Consider the following 15791-nt stretch of genomic DNA (forward strand, 5'->3'; position numbering starts at 1 on the left):
ATGGAGAACACAGTTAGGTGCTGTTGAGATTTGAACTCAGGATTTCCTGTTTACGAGACAGGCGCTTTAACCACTAAGCCACAGCACCAACGTTAATAGTAAGAAATGCATACATAATTTATTGTTGATGATGAAAATGTGTTTCCTGCTATAAATTCTTCTTTATATGTATTGTAATCTTAAACACGAAAACATACTCAATCACTACGCAAGTATTAATATGTTTTGATAAACAGGTACTCTTATAAAACTCAATTTCATTTCTTGAATTCTTTAAAAAAAATCATGAAGGTATTAATATTGCTCAAATCTAGGTAGAAATTTCATCTACGTCTTTCTCATAGATATGTATTTTTTTCATTTTGCAATAACAGTATTCATTCTATAATCTTGAAAATACTTCTGTTTTTATAAGGTTTAAGATGATCTGTTCAACAGTAAGATGAATCAGACTTTTATATTTTAATGGTATCGGAATAAGACCTAATAAAAATGATTTGTTATATAACAATGAGAAAAGATAGGGACTGCTGAGATTTGAACTCAGGATTTCCTGTTTACTAGACAGGCGCTTTAACCAGCTAAGCCACAGCACCCACTTGATTCTTAAATTTGAAACACTTTTCTTTATGGTGTTCAAGAGAATATTGCTTTTTCACTTTCATATTCTTTTCTAAGTTCACACACTTCTCTACTCAAACACTTAAGATGAATGAAGACTCTTCACTTATTCAAAAACACCTCTCTAATTTGAAGTTTACCCTATTCATATCATTTTAAAATATTCCTTGCTGAAGAATGGATTTGTTGAATTCCACAATAGAGTGATCATTCACCTCTATCTTGTTCTTTGTCATTTTCTTTTCCCTATTTCAGTCAATGCATTCCTACAAAAATCTTCACAATACCAAGCATTTTATTTCATTTTTAAGATAACTTATTCTAAAGTTCATAGAACCAGATGTTTATTCTTAAATTGTATTCAACATTTGTTTGATGAAAATTATTTGGAAAGAATGGAGAAAAGAGTTAGGTGCTGTTGAGATTTGAACTCAGGATTTCCTGTTTAAGAGACAGGCGCTTTAACCACTAAGCCACAGCACCAACGTTAATAGTAAGAAATGCATACATAATTTATTGTTGATGATGAAAATGTGTTTCCTGCTATAAATTCTTCTTACTATTGTATTGTAATCTTAAACACGAAAACATACTCAATCACTACGCAAGTATTAATATGTTTTAATAAACAGGTACTCTCATAAAACTCAATTTTTTTTCTTGAATTCTTTAAAAAAAAATCATGAAGGTATTAATATTGCTCAAATCTAGGTAGAAATTTCATCTACGTCTTTCTCATAGATATGTATTTTTTTTATTTGGCAATAACAGTATTAATTCTATAATCTTGAAAATACTTGTGTTTTTATAAGGTTTAAGATGATCTGTTCAACAGTAAGATGAATCAGACTTTTATATTTTAATTGTATCGGAATAAGACCTAATGAAAATGATTTGTTATATAACAATGAGAAAAGCAAGGCACAGCTGAGAGTTGAACTCAGGATCTCCTGTTTAGTAGACAGGCGTTTTAACCAGCTAAGCCACAGCACCCACTTGATTCTTAATTTTGAAAACTTTTTCTTTATGGTGTTCAAGAGAATAATGCTTTTTCACTTTCATATTCTTTTCTAAGTTCACACACTTCTCTACTCATAAACTTAAGATGAATGAAGACTCTTCACTTATTCAAAAACACCTCTCTAATTTGAAGTTTACCCTATTCATATCATTTTAAAATATACCTTGCTGAAGAATGGATTAGTTGAATTCAACAATAGAGTGATCATTCACCTCTATCTTGTTCTTTGTCATTTTCTTTTCCCTATTTCAATCAATGCATTCCTACAAAAATCTTCACAATACCAAGTATTTTATTTAATTTTTAAGATAACTTATTCTAAAGTTCATAGAACCAGATGTTTATACTTAAATTGTATTCAACACTTGTTTGATGAAAAATATTCGGAAAGCATGAAGAAAACAGTTAAATACTGCTGAGATTTGAACTCAGGATTTCCTGTTTAGGAGTCAAAGTCAAAGTCAAAAGTTTATTATGATTTGGCTCTCAATGAGGGCCACATAAAATAACATACATGTAAACATACTTTAAAACACAAACTTAATACAACGACTAAACGACCACTTGTTATATACAAAGTTACACTCATCAACATCTCGCCAGAATCACATTAATAAATATCTAAAAATTCTTTAAAATATTTAAAAATTCTAAAACAGAACATTTCATTAGGGGGGCAGAGGAGAGCATTAAAAAACATTTTTACATTCGTAATTCCCATTTGTATACAGATTGGTTTTATCCATTTTTTCCTCAATAAGTACAGGCCTGGGCAAATAAGCAGAACATGTTTAAAATCTTGAGCGGCATTATTACAAAAATTACACAAGGGGGACACTCCATACCATTTTGCAAGTAATGTATTTAGTGGAAGCAAATTGTGGCGAAGGAGGTACCATACCCTACGGACACCATGCGGAATGTTCCAAGTTAGATATTGTTGAGCTTGTTTTGGTGTATAGGTTAAAACCAGGAGTTCCCTATCTTTATCTTTCTGTTGGGCAAGTATATCCAGTTTGTAGCAGTATTCCCAGGACATACTTTTTAACTTTAGCTTTAGTTCTAATGGAGAAAGTAAAAACAACGTACTTTCATCCAATTCCAATATTGAAACAGCCAGTCGAAAGTTTTTTACTAGCTGCGAGAACTCATTAAAGTTGCCCAAGAGCTCCTTTTTTAAGCTTTCTCGTAAGGTTCCTGGTTTGCCTCGGGCCAAGCATGTTATCCATTTTACTAGAGCAGCTAACCCTTGAGCCCTACAACTTCGCAGTCCGAATTCCAGCCTGCAAGATGAAGTGGAGCAGGCAGAATTTAATGAAGAAATTTTCCTTAATACCTTCCCCTCCATTTTTTGCATAAACTCCCATTGATATGGGTCCACCAATTCCATTCCATACAAGAGGGTAGCAGGAATCTTTGCACGGAATACATCCAAGCAACATGAGAAGTGTCTCCTCCCAGTCGCTTTGTACAAGGAACATAATCCCCTCCCATGGGCCATTGCTTTTCTAGAGTTATTTTCAATGTGGGGTTTCTCACTAAGGTTAGAACATATTATTTTGCCCAAAAACGTATAAGAGTTAACTACCTCTAGTTTTTCACCACTTAATGTCCAATTAAAACCCTTGGACCTGCATTTCTTTTTTCCAAAGATGCACATAACTTTACTTTTTGAACTATTGATTTTCATAAAGTGTGCATCGGCGAATTTATTCAATGTATGGAGACGATTAGAGAGACCTTTCGGGGTCAGATCTAGAACAAGAATATCGTCTGCGTACATTAGAATGGGTATGGCAGTTCCTCCAATTTTTGGGGCTAATCCCTCACAGTCAGCAACAGCAGTTGGCAAATCAGCCATATATAGGGAGAACAAAGTAGGTGCCAGTATGCATCCTTGTTTTAAGCCATTGCGAGATGGGATGGCTTGGGAGAGACCCCTATCACCTCCTTGTAGCACCCGACACCATGTGTTCCAATGCAAGGACCTAACTAAGTCCAATAAATGTCCCGGCATGCCCAATGCCGACAGCTTTCTCCACAGCGTTGGTCTGTCCACCCTATCGAACGCTGCAGAGAAATCTATAAATGCTGCATATACGCCTCCACCACGTACACGAACATATTTATCTACAATTACCTGTAGCATGGTTAAGTTGTCCAGAGTTCCGTGCTCTTTTCGGAAACCTGTCTGTTCCCTGGGTATAATATTATTTTTATCTGCCCATTCTGTTATAGATATTAATAAAAGTTTAGCAAAGATTTTCCCTATAGCATCCAGTAATGCAATTAGACGGTAATTAGCGGGATTAGCCCGGTCTCCTTTTTTAAAAATTGGGATCAGGATGCTTCCCTGCCAAGAGTCCGGGACTGCTCTTGTTTTAAAACACACCCGAAACACTGGAAGAAGGATCCTACTCCAAGTAGTTACATCTTGCTTAATTGTGGACATAGGCACTTCATCTGGTCCCATAGCTCCTGAAGAGCGCATACTCCTGATTGTACTGGCTATGGTGTGCTCAGTGGGGAGTTCCATTATAACGTCAGAATTGGAATCTGGAACCCAAACATCGGTCCCTACGTGGTTGGACGCATATAGAGTAGTCACAAATTGGGTCCAGACATTTTCAGTGATTGCAATCGGAGTGGGCGTTGTTACAGATCCACATCCTTGCCTTATTATAGACCAAAAATCTCTGACGTTTTTGCACTTAGATGCCTCTTTTAGCTTAATCCATAAGATATCTTCTTTATCTCTTTTTAATTTGGCTCTCAATCTCACCCTCCTTCTTTTTAATAAAGCTAGTTTTAACCCAAGCTCTCCAGATCTATTTAGGTATTGCATCCTAACAACTTTATTAATTTCTTTATTCAACCTTAATAGAGGACTAGGAGAGAAACATTTCTTTTTAGAATTTCCTGAAGTCCTAACTATTTCAGTAATTTTTTGGATAAGGGTTTCGAGGAACATAAATTCCCTTCCCTGCCAATAGTCAAGCTCAGTTAGAAATTGGGTAAGGATGTTTTGTACATCTTTGTTATAACTAGATCTCCAATAACATCTATCTGAGTGACTATTAATGGTAAAACCTCTGTTCTTTAATGACCAGAGGTCAGCTTCAGGAGATGTTAAAGAAACAGTTAATTTAATGATTTTATGATCGCTCAAGGGCGTATAAGAGATTACCAAATCTTTGCAGAGAGAGAACATTTCAAAGTCTGTAATTACGTAATCCAAATTAGATTCTCCCCTGGATGAACCATGAGTGTAATTAGCTGGAGTATCAGAGGGCATTCTGCCGTTTATAATAATTCCCTCTATGGCATTGAGTTCCCCGAGGAGAATCTTGCCCCTTTTATTAGTTTTTATTTTATTGGGCAAAGAGGCTTGGGGGATATTATAAACCTCTTCCTTTGCTTTGTTTCTAAATAAGTCTAGGGAAATGTTAGACACTTTACAGTTTAAGTCCCCCACTAATAATAGGTATGGGGGATCATCCACCTCTAATAGACGCTTTAGATAGGAAAACATACGTTTTAAAACTACCGTAAAATAATCTTCAGGTGGAATATAGGCGTTTACTATGATAAACGAGGTCCGTTGGACACCAGGATCCAGGTTAGAAATAGTTATAACTTGGAATAGATTACTCTCGTCCTTATAGTGTGCGAAATGCCATTGTAGTGCATTTGATAATAGACAGGCAATTCCGCCTTTAGCGTGGCCCTTCTTTGATGGCGTTGCGGGAGCCTCCAGGACGAAGTAATCATTTCCAACATGTGGGAAAATATGACACCATGTTTCTTGGATACATAACACATCTGCATTTTGGGAGAAGAGATAATCAAATTTTTCAGGGCAGTTAGTCAAGCCGGCCGCATTCCAAGAGACAATTTTTAAACAATGGTTAAAGATGTGAGGGTGACCGTGGGTTTCTCAAGGTGGTGTTTGAGAGAACTCCAGGTAGCCAGTTCCACATCGCAGAGTCTTCAGTAAGTAGATTGTCTGTACTACTAGGTACAGGACAAACCTGGGAAACCATGCGTTTGCCTCTAGAGATCCAAATTTTTAGATCGTTATTACATAACGGAAGGACATCCTGTCCCATGTTTAACTTTGTGTTCCTTTCATTAAGAGAAAGGCACAAATTTTTATTTACATAGGGTAGGACGTCAATACCTCTACATTGAAATGCTTCGGCTTGTTGGAGAACTAGGTTAGTAATTATCTTTGAATAAAATTTTACCCTTATTCGTTGGCCATTTAATGATCTTATTGGCGTAACTAAATCTATATCATTTGATAGGACCAACTTTAGACTTTCAATCTCCTTAAAGCAGCTAAGTAACAAAGATCTATTCATTTTTAGATCAGAGTCAAATAATGGAAGAAAATCTAGTACACAAGTGTCCACATATGAGATTGGACTTTTTACAGATTGTGGTATTGCCTTCTTAGCTATCTCCTTCTGAGGCAGAAAAATAGGAGCAGTTGGATTATATACTCGTGTTACTATCGGGAAATATTTATCATCTGTACTTGTAAGTTGAGGAACAGGGGCATCAACTACTAAACCAGAGACCACCATATCCGTGTTTACTTCAGCCGAGGGAAGTCCCTTGGAATCCTCTAAAATATTTTCCACTTCCACCTTCTCCGGACTAACAGAGGGAAGACTATGCCCTCTTTCTATGGGAGCAGGTGTTACAGTTATTATATGTTTTGGAAAAATAATTTGTCTAGGTCTTTTCTTTTTATATTTACGTGTAGGTTTCCCCTTTTTTTCTCTTGATTTCATTTTGGTGACTTTTGGAGACCCCGAGGCAACTTCTGGCTCCTTTTTATCCTGTGCAAAAATAGGAAAGAGATCGTGGCCCCCCGTTGTAGGAGCTTCACAGACACTCTCTTCCTGCTCAGGTAACAAAGGCTCAATCCTCAAATGCGAGGCGGGTGAAATAGGTTGATTAAGTGACTTAAGCATCCCCGCCTCTGTGGAAGATCCCAGATGAGCCTCTCCCCTCTCTTCTATAATATTGTCTGCCTCATTAAGAACAGAAAGACCTGTGTCAACAGGAATAGTGGGAGGCTTAAGTACCTTTTCTACCAATTTCCCATTTTGTGCCAACAAAGCCTGCAGAATCTCAGTAACCGAAGACAAGATACAGTCAGAATTTACAGCAAATTTTCCCATTAGCAATAACATAGAGGATAAAATTTGTTCCAGGGCAATGAGTGACTCTGAGATAGGTTTTTCGTTTTTTGGGAAATTTGAAGATGTGAGGGGACAAATCCCTGACATGTTAAAGTGCGGGGATTGTATCTCAAACTGCGGAGAAAGACTATCTTTAGATCTGATGGAAGGCGTACTACTATATAATAGTAGACCAGATGGAGTTTCACCACGTGGAGTTTTATTACCTACTAAGTGGGGTAAAGATGTCTTATCTATGTATCGGCCGCAGAGTTCTAAATCAATGCTGTTGAGTATAGAGATATCGCCCTTATCCTCTTCCAGAATACCGTTCCCTATAGGAATTTCATGGGTCAAGGATTGCGATTTTAGCAAGGGGACAGCATCAATCATATTCACAGCACATTTTGAACGGTTGGCCTCTCCAGTCTGACTCAGAGACCCTTTTTTTCCTCCGTAAGAGCTGGAAAACCAGCTTCCTCCATATTTGAGCAGAGATTCAATTGCGGTAGTAGTTCAGTATCATCTTTTCTAGGAACTTCAAGAGATTTACTCAAACTTTTCTCCCAGATTTGATTTAATTGCATCTGACCTTTCATGATGCCTCTATTTGTTTTCTTTTTTCCGACATGACTTAAATTAGGAAATGAATCATAATTCTCCATAACAACTTTCCCAGATCGTAATGTCTTACACTCCATAGTAGCGTATGTGAATAGAGCCTACAAAATAACCACACTCTAAAACAACAAACACTGTATAAAATACTATAAATATTCACTCAATGATCATGAGAGATGAACTAGAAGTGCATACAGTTAGTGGCGTTCAATCGTTCAGTATCTCTAGCAATACTCAAGATTATAATATAATGGCACACCCGAGTATCACAGGGTATACAACCCAATAATCAAAATGCCTGAGCCCGGCCCGGCCTACCTCGGCCACTGAGGGCCCGCCCTTTGCCCGGGCTTAGCCCGGCGACGCCCGCGCGCGTGCCGCGATGCGCGTTACCTCAGCGCAATTAGTACCAGCTGAGGGGGGCGTGGCAGGGCGGTTCTATGAGCCCAACTGGCTTGTGGGCGTTGTTGTTCCCTGTCCTGCAAGCCTGCCAACAAGCCCTTGCCAGCGAGTGTTTCCCGCGGAGCGGGAAACGCGAGCGGTGAATCCCAAGCGCTGGCAGATAGCGCTGCAAATGTTGGAGAAGCACTGGGGCTTCCAAATAGCGCTACAAACAACTCTGTAGCTTGACGAGTTCAGGCCAGGTTCCAAAGTTTCTCGTTATTCAGGGGCTTAGCAGCCGTCTTCCAAATGCAAACAAGCAGGATAAGTCCTCTTCGCCTGCTTGCTCGTATGCTCGTGTGCTCCACAGCGCCACCTCTGCTCTCCTTAGCCACCACTGACACCAGCTTGAGTCTCAGTGCCCCCAAATCCTCTAGCGGCCTTCTTCTCAAAAGTTCTCATTCAGGGGTTTCCTAGTCTCGAGAGACACTCCTCGCCTCACAGCTCCAGGCACCCGGCTCCCAGCACCCGAGACCTGGCACCCGGCGCCTTTACTCACAGCTGCGCCGAGGCTCAGCTCAGGCACAGAGATTCGAGGGGTTACAGGGAGTCTCTCTAGCACCCACTGGCTGTAATCAGGTCACAGTGAGGTCTGGGTGAGGTCGTTCTCTCTCGTAAAAAAAAAGTCTGCTCACTGTCCATTTGCGGCTCCTGCGGCAATTATCGAGTACTCACGGCACACGGGACGGCACACAGGACACTGCAGCACTCTCAGAGCCCTCACAGAGCACACGCGGTCACCGCAACGCCCGTAACACCTGAGGCACTATGATACTATGGCTCAATGTCCCACAATGCACCGCGGCCCTATGGCTTGCAGTCTCTCCGCAGAGCATGCACCGTGTACAGTGTCCACACGCAGAGCCCACCCGCTGGCACTGGCGCCCGCGTGCTCGACCACACCAATGTCCCGCACACAGCTCAACTGGATGCCGCACCAGCCGTGCCCCCGTAGTGCACTCGTTTGGCCCGACGCCGATGACTGACGGCTCACAGTATTCTGATGGCGGCAGGGAACGTACGGATTCACGCCAAGCGAAACCAAGCGATGCAATTCTCAATTTTCCGGTGTTCTAGGCTCTGCCGGCTTCACGCAGCTTCACGCAGCTCCGCCACTGCTCCGCTTCACCGCCGCCGCCGCCGCCTCTACCACTGCTACTGCTACTGCCACTACTGCTGCCGCTGGTCACGTGTCAAACTTACACACCTTGCTGAAGTATGGATTAGTTGAATTCAACAATAGAGTGATCATTCACCTCTATCTTGTTCTTTGTCATTTTCTTTTCCCTATTTCAATCAATGCATTCCTACAAAAATCTTCACAATACCAAGTATTTTATTTAATTTTTAAGATAACTTATTCTAAAGTTCATAGAACCAGATGTTTATACTTAAATTGTATTCAACACTTGTTTGATGAAAATTATTCGGAAAGCATGAAGAAAACAGTTAAATGCTGCTGAGATTTGAACTCAGGATGTCCTGTTTAGGAGATAGGAGCTTTAACCACTTAGCCACAGCACCAACGGTAATAGTAAAAAATGCATAAATAATTTATTGTTGATGATGAAAATGTGTTTTCTGCTATAAATTCTTCTTTATATGTATTGTAATCTTAAACACGAAAAGATACTCAATCACTACGCAAGGATTCATATATTTTAATAAACAGGTACTCTTATAAAACCCAATTTCATTTCTTGAATTCTTTACAATTTTTTTTCATGAAGGTAATAATATTGCTCCAATCTTGGTAGACATTTCATCTACGTCTTTCTCATAGATATGTACTTTTTTTCATTTTGCAATATTAGTATTCATTCTATAATCTTGAAAATACCTGGGTTTTTATAAGGTTAAAGGTGATCTGTTCAACAGTAAGATGAATCAGACTTTTATATTTTAATTGTATCGGAATAAGACCTAATGAAAATGATTTGTTATATAACAATGAGAAAATGCAAGGCACTGCTGAGAGATGAACTCAGGATCTCCTGTTTACTAGACAGGCGCTTTAACCAGCTAAGCCACAGCACCCACTTGATTCTTAAATTTGAAACACTTTTCTTTATGGTGTTCAAGAGAATATTGCTTTTTCACTTTCATATTCTTTTCTAAGTTCACACACTTCTCTACTCAAACACTTAAGATGAATGAAGACTCTTCACTTATTCAAAAACACCTCTCTAATTTGAAGTTTACCCTATTCATATCATTTTAAAATATACCTTGCTGAAGAATGGATTAGTGGAATTCAACAATAGAGTGATCATTCACCTCTATCTTGTTCTTTGTCATTTTCTTTTCCCTATTTCAGTCAATGCATTCCTACAAACATCTTCACAATACCAAGCATTTTATTTAATTTTTAAGATAACTTATTCTAAAGTTCATAGAACCAGATGTTTATTCTTAAATTGTATTCAACATTTGTTTGATGAAAATTATTCGGAAAGCATGGAGAAAACATTTAGGTGCTGCTGAGATTTGAACTCAGGATTTCCTGTTTACGAGACAGGCGCTTTAACCACTAAGCCACAGCACCAACGTTAATAGTAAGAAATGCATACATAATTTATTGTTGATGATGAAAATGTGTTTCCTGCTATAAATTCTTCTTTATATGTATTGTAATCTTAAACACGAAAACAAACTCAATCACTACGCAAGTATTAATATGTTTTGATAAACAGGTACTCTTATAAAACTCAATTTCATTTCTTGAATTCTTTAAAAAAAAATCATGAAGGTATTAATATTGCTCAAATCTAGGTTGAAATTTCATCTACGTCTTTCTCATAGATATGTATTTTTTTCATTTTGCAATAACAGTATTCATTCTATAATCTTGAAAATACTTCTGTTTTTATAAGGTTTAAGATGATCTGTTCAACAGTAAGATGAATCAGACTTTTATATTTTAATTGTATCGGAATAAGACCTAATGAAAATGATTTGTTATATAACAATGAGAAAAGCAAGGCACTGCTGAGAGTTGAACTCAGGATCTCCTGTTTACTAGACAGGCGCTTTAACCAGCTAAGCCACAGCACCCACTTAATTCTTAAATTTGAAACACTTTTCTTTATGGTGTTCAAGAGAATATTGCTTTTTCACTTTCATATTCTTTTCTAAGTTCACACACTTCTCTACTCAAACACTTAAGATGAATGAAGACTCTTCACTTATTCAAAAACACCTCTCTAATTTGAAGTTTACCCTATTCATATCATTTTAAAATATACCTTGCTGAAGAATGGATTAGTTGAATTCAACAATAGAGTGATCATTCACCTCTATCTTGTTCTTTGTCATTTTCTTTTCCTTATTTCAGTCAATGCATTCCTACAAAAATCTTCACAATACCAAGCATTTTATTTAATTTTTAAGATAACTTATTCTAAAGTTCATAGAACCAGATGTTCATTCTTAAATTGTATTCAACATTTGTTTGATGAAAATTATTCGGAAAGCATGGAGAAAACATTTAGGTGCTGCTGAGATTTGAACTCAGGATTACCTGTTTACGAGACAGGCGCTTTAACCACTAAGCCACAGCACCAACGTTAATAGTAAGAAATGCATACATAATTTATTGTTGATGATGAAAATGTGTTTCCGGCTATAAATTCTTCTTTATATGTATTGTAATCTTAAACACGAAAACATACTCAATCACTACGCAAGTATTAATATGTTTTAATAAACAGGTACTCTTATAAAACTCAATTTCATTTCTTGAATCCTTTAAAAAAAAATCATGAAGGTATTAATATTGCTCAAATCTAGGTAGAAATTTCATCTACGTCTTTCTCATAGATATGTCTTTTTTTCATTTGGCAATAACAGTATTCATTCTATAATCTTGAAAATACTTGTGTTTTTATAAGGTTTAAGATGATCTGTTCAACAGTAAGATGAATCAGACTTTATATTTTAATGGTATCGGAATAAGACCTAATAAAAATGATTTGTTATATAACAATGAGAAAAGCTAGGGACTGCTGAGAGTTGAACTCAGGATCTCCTGTTTACTAGACAGGCGCTTTAACCAGCTAAGCCACAGCACCCACTTGATTCTTAAATTTGAAACACTTTTCTTTATGGTGTTCAAGGGAATATTGCTTTTTCACTTTCATATTCTTTTCTAAGTTCACACACTTCTCTACTCAAACACTTAAGATGAATGAAGACTCTTCACTTATTCAAAAACACCTCTCAAATTTGAAGTTTACCCTATTCATATCATTTTAAAATATACCTTGCTGAAGAATGGATTAGTTGAATTTAACAATAGAGTGATCATTCACCTCTATCTTGTTCTTTGTCATTTTCTTTTCCCTATTTCAGTCAATGCATTCCTACAAAAATCTTCACAATACCAAGCATTTTATTTAATTTTTAAGATAACTTATTCTAAAGTTCATAGAACCAGATGTTTATACTTAAATTGTATTCAACACTTGTTTGATGAAAATTATTCGGAAAGCATGGAGAAAACAGTTAAATGCTGCTGAGAATTGAACTCAGGATTTCCTGTTTACGAGACAGGAGCTTTAACCACTAAGCCACAGCACCAACAGTAATAGTAAAAAATGCATAAAGAATTTATTGTTAATGATGAAAATGTGTTTTCTGCTATAAATTCTTCTTTGTATGTATTGTAATCTTAAACACGAAAAGATACTCAATCACTACGCAAGGATTAATATGTTTTAATAAGCAGGTACTCCTATAAAACCCAATTTCATTTCTTGAATTCTTTACAATTTTTTTTCATGAAGGTAATATTATTGCTCCAATCTAGGTAGACATTTCATCTACTTCTTTCTCATAGATATGTATTTTTTTCATTTTGCAATAACAGTATTCATTCTATAATCTTGAAAATACTTGGGTTTTTATAAGGTTAAAGATGATCTGTTCAACAGTAAGATGAATCAGACTTTTATATTTTAATTGTATCGGAATAAGACTTAATGAAAATGATTTGTTATATAACAATGAGAAAAGCAAGGCACTGCTGAGAGTTGAACTCAGGATCTCCTGGAGACAGGCACTTTAACCAGCTAAGCCACAGCACCCACTTGATTCTCTATTTTGAAACACTTTTCTTTATGGTGTTCAAGAGAATATTGCTTTTTCACTTTTATATTCTTTTCTAAGTTCACACACTTCTCTACTCAAACACTTAAGATGAATGAAGACTCTTCACTTATTCAAAAACACCTCTCTAATTTGAAGTTTACCCTATTCATATCATTTTAAAATATACCTTGCTGAAGAATGGATTAGTTGAATTCAACAATAGAGTGATCATTCACCTCTATCTTGTTCTTTGTCATTTTCTTTTCCCTATTTCAGTCAATGCATTCCTACAAAAATCTTCACAATACCAAGCATTTTATTTAATGTTTAAGATAACTTATTCTAAAGTTCATAGAACCAGATGTTTATTCTTAAATTGTATTCAACATTTGTTTGATGTAAATTATTCAGAAAGCATGGAGAAAACAGTTAGGTTCTGCTGAGATTTGAACTCAGGATTTCCTGTTTACGAGACAGGCGCTTTAACCACTAAGCCACAGCACCAACGTTAACAGTAAGAAATGCATAAATTATTCATTGTTGATGATGAAAATGTGTTTCCTGCTATAAATTCTTCTTTATATGTATTGTAATCTTAAACAGGAAAACATACTCACTACGCAAGTATTAATATGTTTTAATGAACAGGTACTCTTATAAAACCCAATTTCATTTCTTGAATTCTTTACAATTTTTTTTCATGAAGGTAATAATATTGCTCCAATCTAGGTAGACATTTCATCTACGTCTTTCTCATAGATATGTATTTTTTTCATTTTGCAATAACATTATTCATTCTATAATCTTGAAAATACTTGGGTTTTTATAAGGTTAAAGATGATCTGTTCATCAGTAAGATGAATCAGACTTTTATATTTTAATTGTATCGCAATAAGACCTAATGAAAATGATTTGTTATATATTACAATGAGAAAAGCAAGGCGCTGCTGAGATTTGAACTCAGGATTTCCTGTTTACTAGACAGGCGCTTTAACCAGCTAAGCCACAGCACCCACTTGATTCTTAAATTTGAAACACTTTTCTTTATGGTGTTCAAGAGAATATTGCTTTTTCACTTTCATATTCTTTTCTAAGTTCACACACTTCTCTACTCAAACACTTAAGATGAATGAAGACTCTTCACTTATTCAAAAACACCTCTCTAATTTGAAGTTTACCCTATTCATATCATTTTAAAATATTCCTTGCTGAAGAATGGATTTGTTGAATTCCACAATAGAGTGATCATTCACCTCTATCTTGTTCTTTGTCATTTTCTTTTCCCTATTTCAGTCAATGCATTCCTACAAAAATCTTCACAATACCAAGCATTTTATTTCATTTTTAAGATAACTTATTCTGAAGTTCATAGAACCAGATGTTTATTCTTAAATTGTATTCAACATTTGTTTGATGAAAATTATTCGGAAAGCATGGAGAAAACAGTTAGGTGCTGTTGAGATTTGAACTCAGGATTTCCTGTTTAAGAGACAGGCGCTTTAACCACTAAGCCACAGCACCAACATTAATAGTAAGAAATGCATACATAATTTATTGTTGATGATGAAAATGTGTTTCCTGCTATAAATTCTTCTTACTATTGTATTGTAATCTTAAACACGAAAACATACTCAATCACTACGCAAGTATTAATATGTTTTAATAAACAGGTACTCTTATAAAACTCAATTTTTTTTCTTGAATTCTTTACAATTTTTTTTCATGAACGTAATGATATTGCTCCAATCTTGGTAGACATTTCATCTACATCTTTCTCATAGATATGTATTTTTTTCATTTTGCAATAACAGTATTCATTCTATAATCTTGAAAATACTTGGGTTTTTATAAGGTTTGAGATGATCTGTTCACCAGTAAGATGAATCAGACTTTTATATTTTAATGGTATCGGAATAAGACCTAATAAAAATGATTTGTTATATAACAATGAGAAAAGCAAGGCACTGCTGAGAGTTGAACTCAGGATCTCCTGTTTAATAGACAGGCGCTTTAACCAGCTAAGCCACAGCACCCACTTGATTCTTAAATTTGAAACACTTTTCTTTATGGTGTTCAAGAGAATATTGCTTTTTCACTTTCATATTCTTTTCTAAGTTCACACACTTCTCTACTCAAACACTTAAGATGAATGAAGACTCTTCACTTATTCAAAAACACCTCTCTAATTTGAAGTTTACCCTATTCTTATCATTTTAAAATATACCTTGCTGAAGAATGGATTAGTTGAATTCAACAATAAAGTGATCATTCACCTCTATCTTGTTCTTTGTCATTTTCTTTTCCCTATTTCAGTCAATGCATTCCTACAAAAATCTTCACAATACCAAGCATTTTATTTAATTTTTAAGATAACTTATTCTAAAGTTCATAGAACCAGATGTTTATACTTAAATTGTATTCAACACTTGTTTGATGAAAATTATTCGGAAAGCATGGAGAAAACAGTTAAATGCTGCTGAGAATTGAACTCAGGATTTCCTGTTTACGAGACAGGAGCTTTAACCACTAAGCCACAGCACCAACAGTAATAGTAAAAAATGCATAAAGAATTTATTGTTAATGATGAAAATGTGTTTTCTGCTATAAATTCTTCTTTACATGTATTGTTATCTTAAACACGAACAGATACTCAATCACTACGCAAGGATTAATATGTTTTAATAAACAGGTACTCCTATAAAACCCAATTTCATTTCTTGAATTCATTACAATTTTTTTTTCATGAAGGTAATAATATTGCTCCAATCTAGGTAGACATTTCATCTACGTCTTTCTCATAGATATGT

General features: G+C 35.9%; 11 non-coding genes across 11 annotated transcripts; all 11 read right to left on the reverse strand.

The window, feature by feature from the left end:
• Positions 1–15: 15 nt before the first annotated feature.
• Positions 16–88, reverse strand: TRNAT-CGU (transfer RNA threonine (anticodon CGU)). Its single transcript has one exon. It is a non-coding gene; the product is annotated as a tRNA-Thr (tRNA).
• A 1452-nt stretch (positions 89–1540) lies between these two features.
• Positions 1541–1614, reverse strand: TRNAS-ACU (transfer RNA serine (anticodon ACU)). The gene has a single exon. It is a non-coding gene; the product is annotated as a tRNA-Ser (tRNA).
• A 7733-nt stretch (positions 1615–9347) lies between these two features.
• On the reverse strand, positions 9348–9420 carry TRNAR-CCU (transfer RNA arginine (anticodon CCU)). Its single transcript has one exon. It is a non-coding gene; the product is annotated as a tRNA-Arg (tRNA).
• A 948-nt stretch (positions 9421–10368) lies between these two features.
• On the reverse strand, positions 10369–10441 carry TRNAT-CGU (transfer RNA threonine (anticodon CGU)). Its single transcript has one exon. It is a non-coding gene; the product is annotated as a tRNA-Thr (tRNA).
• A 435-nt stretch (positions 10442–10876) lies between these two features.
• TRNAT-AGU (transfer RNA threonine (anticodon AGU)) lies at positions 10877–10950 on the reverse strand. The gene has a single exon. It is a non-coding gene; the product is annotated as a tRNA-Thr (tRNA).
• Positions 10951–11385: 435 nt separating this feature from the next.
• Positions 11386–11458, reverse strand: TRNAT-CGU (transfer RNA threonine (anticodon CGU)). Its single transcript has one exon. It is a non-coding gene; the product is annotated as a tRNA-Thr (tRNA).
• Positions 11459–12401: 943 nt separating this feature from the next.
• TRNAT-CGU (transfer RNA threonine (anticodon CGU)) lies at positions 12402–12474 on the reverse strand. The gene has a single exon. It is a non-coding gene; the product is annotated as a tRNA-Thr (tRNA).
• Positions 12475–13415: 941 nt separating this feature from the next.
• TRNAT-CGU (transfer RNA threonine (anticodon CGU)) lies at positions 13416–13488 on the reverse strand. Its single transcript has one exon. It is a non-coding gene; the product is annotated as a tRNA-Thr (tRNA).
• Positions 13489–13923: 435 nt separating this feature from the next.
• Positions 13924–13997, reverse strand: TRNAT-AGU (transfer RNA threonine (anticodon AGU)). Its single transcript has one exon. It is a non-coding gene; the product is annotated as a tRNA-Thr (tRNA).
• A 946-nt stretch (positions 13998–14943) lies between these two features.
• On the reverse strand, positions 14944–15017 carry TRNAN-AUU (transfer RNA asparagine (anticodon AUU)). The gene has a single exon. It is a non-coding gene; the product is annotated as a tRNA-Asn (tRNA).
• Positions 15018–15452: 435 nt separating this feature from the next.
• TRNAT-CGU (transfer RNA threonine (anticodon CGU)) lies at positions 15453–15525 on the reverse strand. Its single transcript has one exon. It is a non-coding gene; the product is annotated as a tRNA-Thr (tRNA).
• Between the last annotated feature and the right edge of the window lie 266 nt (positions 15526–15791).

The sequence above is a fragment of the Lissotriton vulgaris genome, chromosome 12, assembly GCF_964263255.1.
Source record: "Lissotriton vulgaris chromosome 12, aLisVul1.2, whole genome shotgun sequence".
NCBI classification, from domain to species: Eukaryota; Metazoa; Chordata; class Amphibia; order Caudata; family Salamandridae; genus Lissotriton; species Lissotriton vulgaris.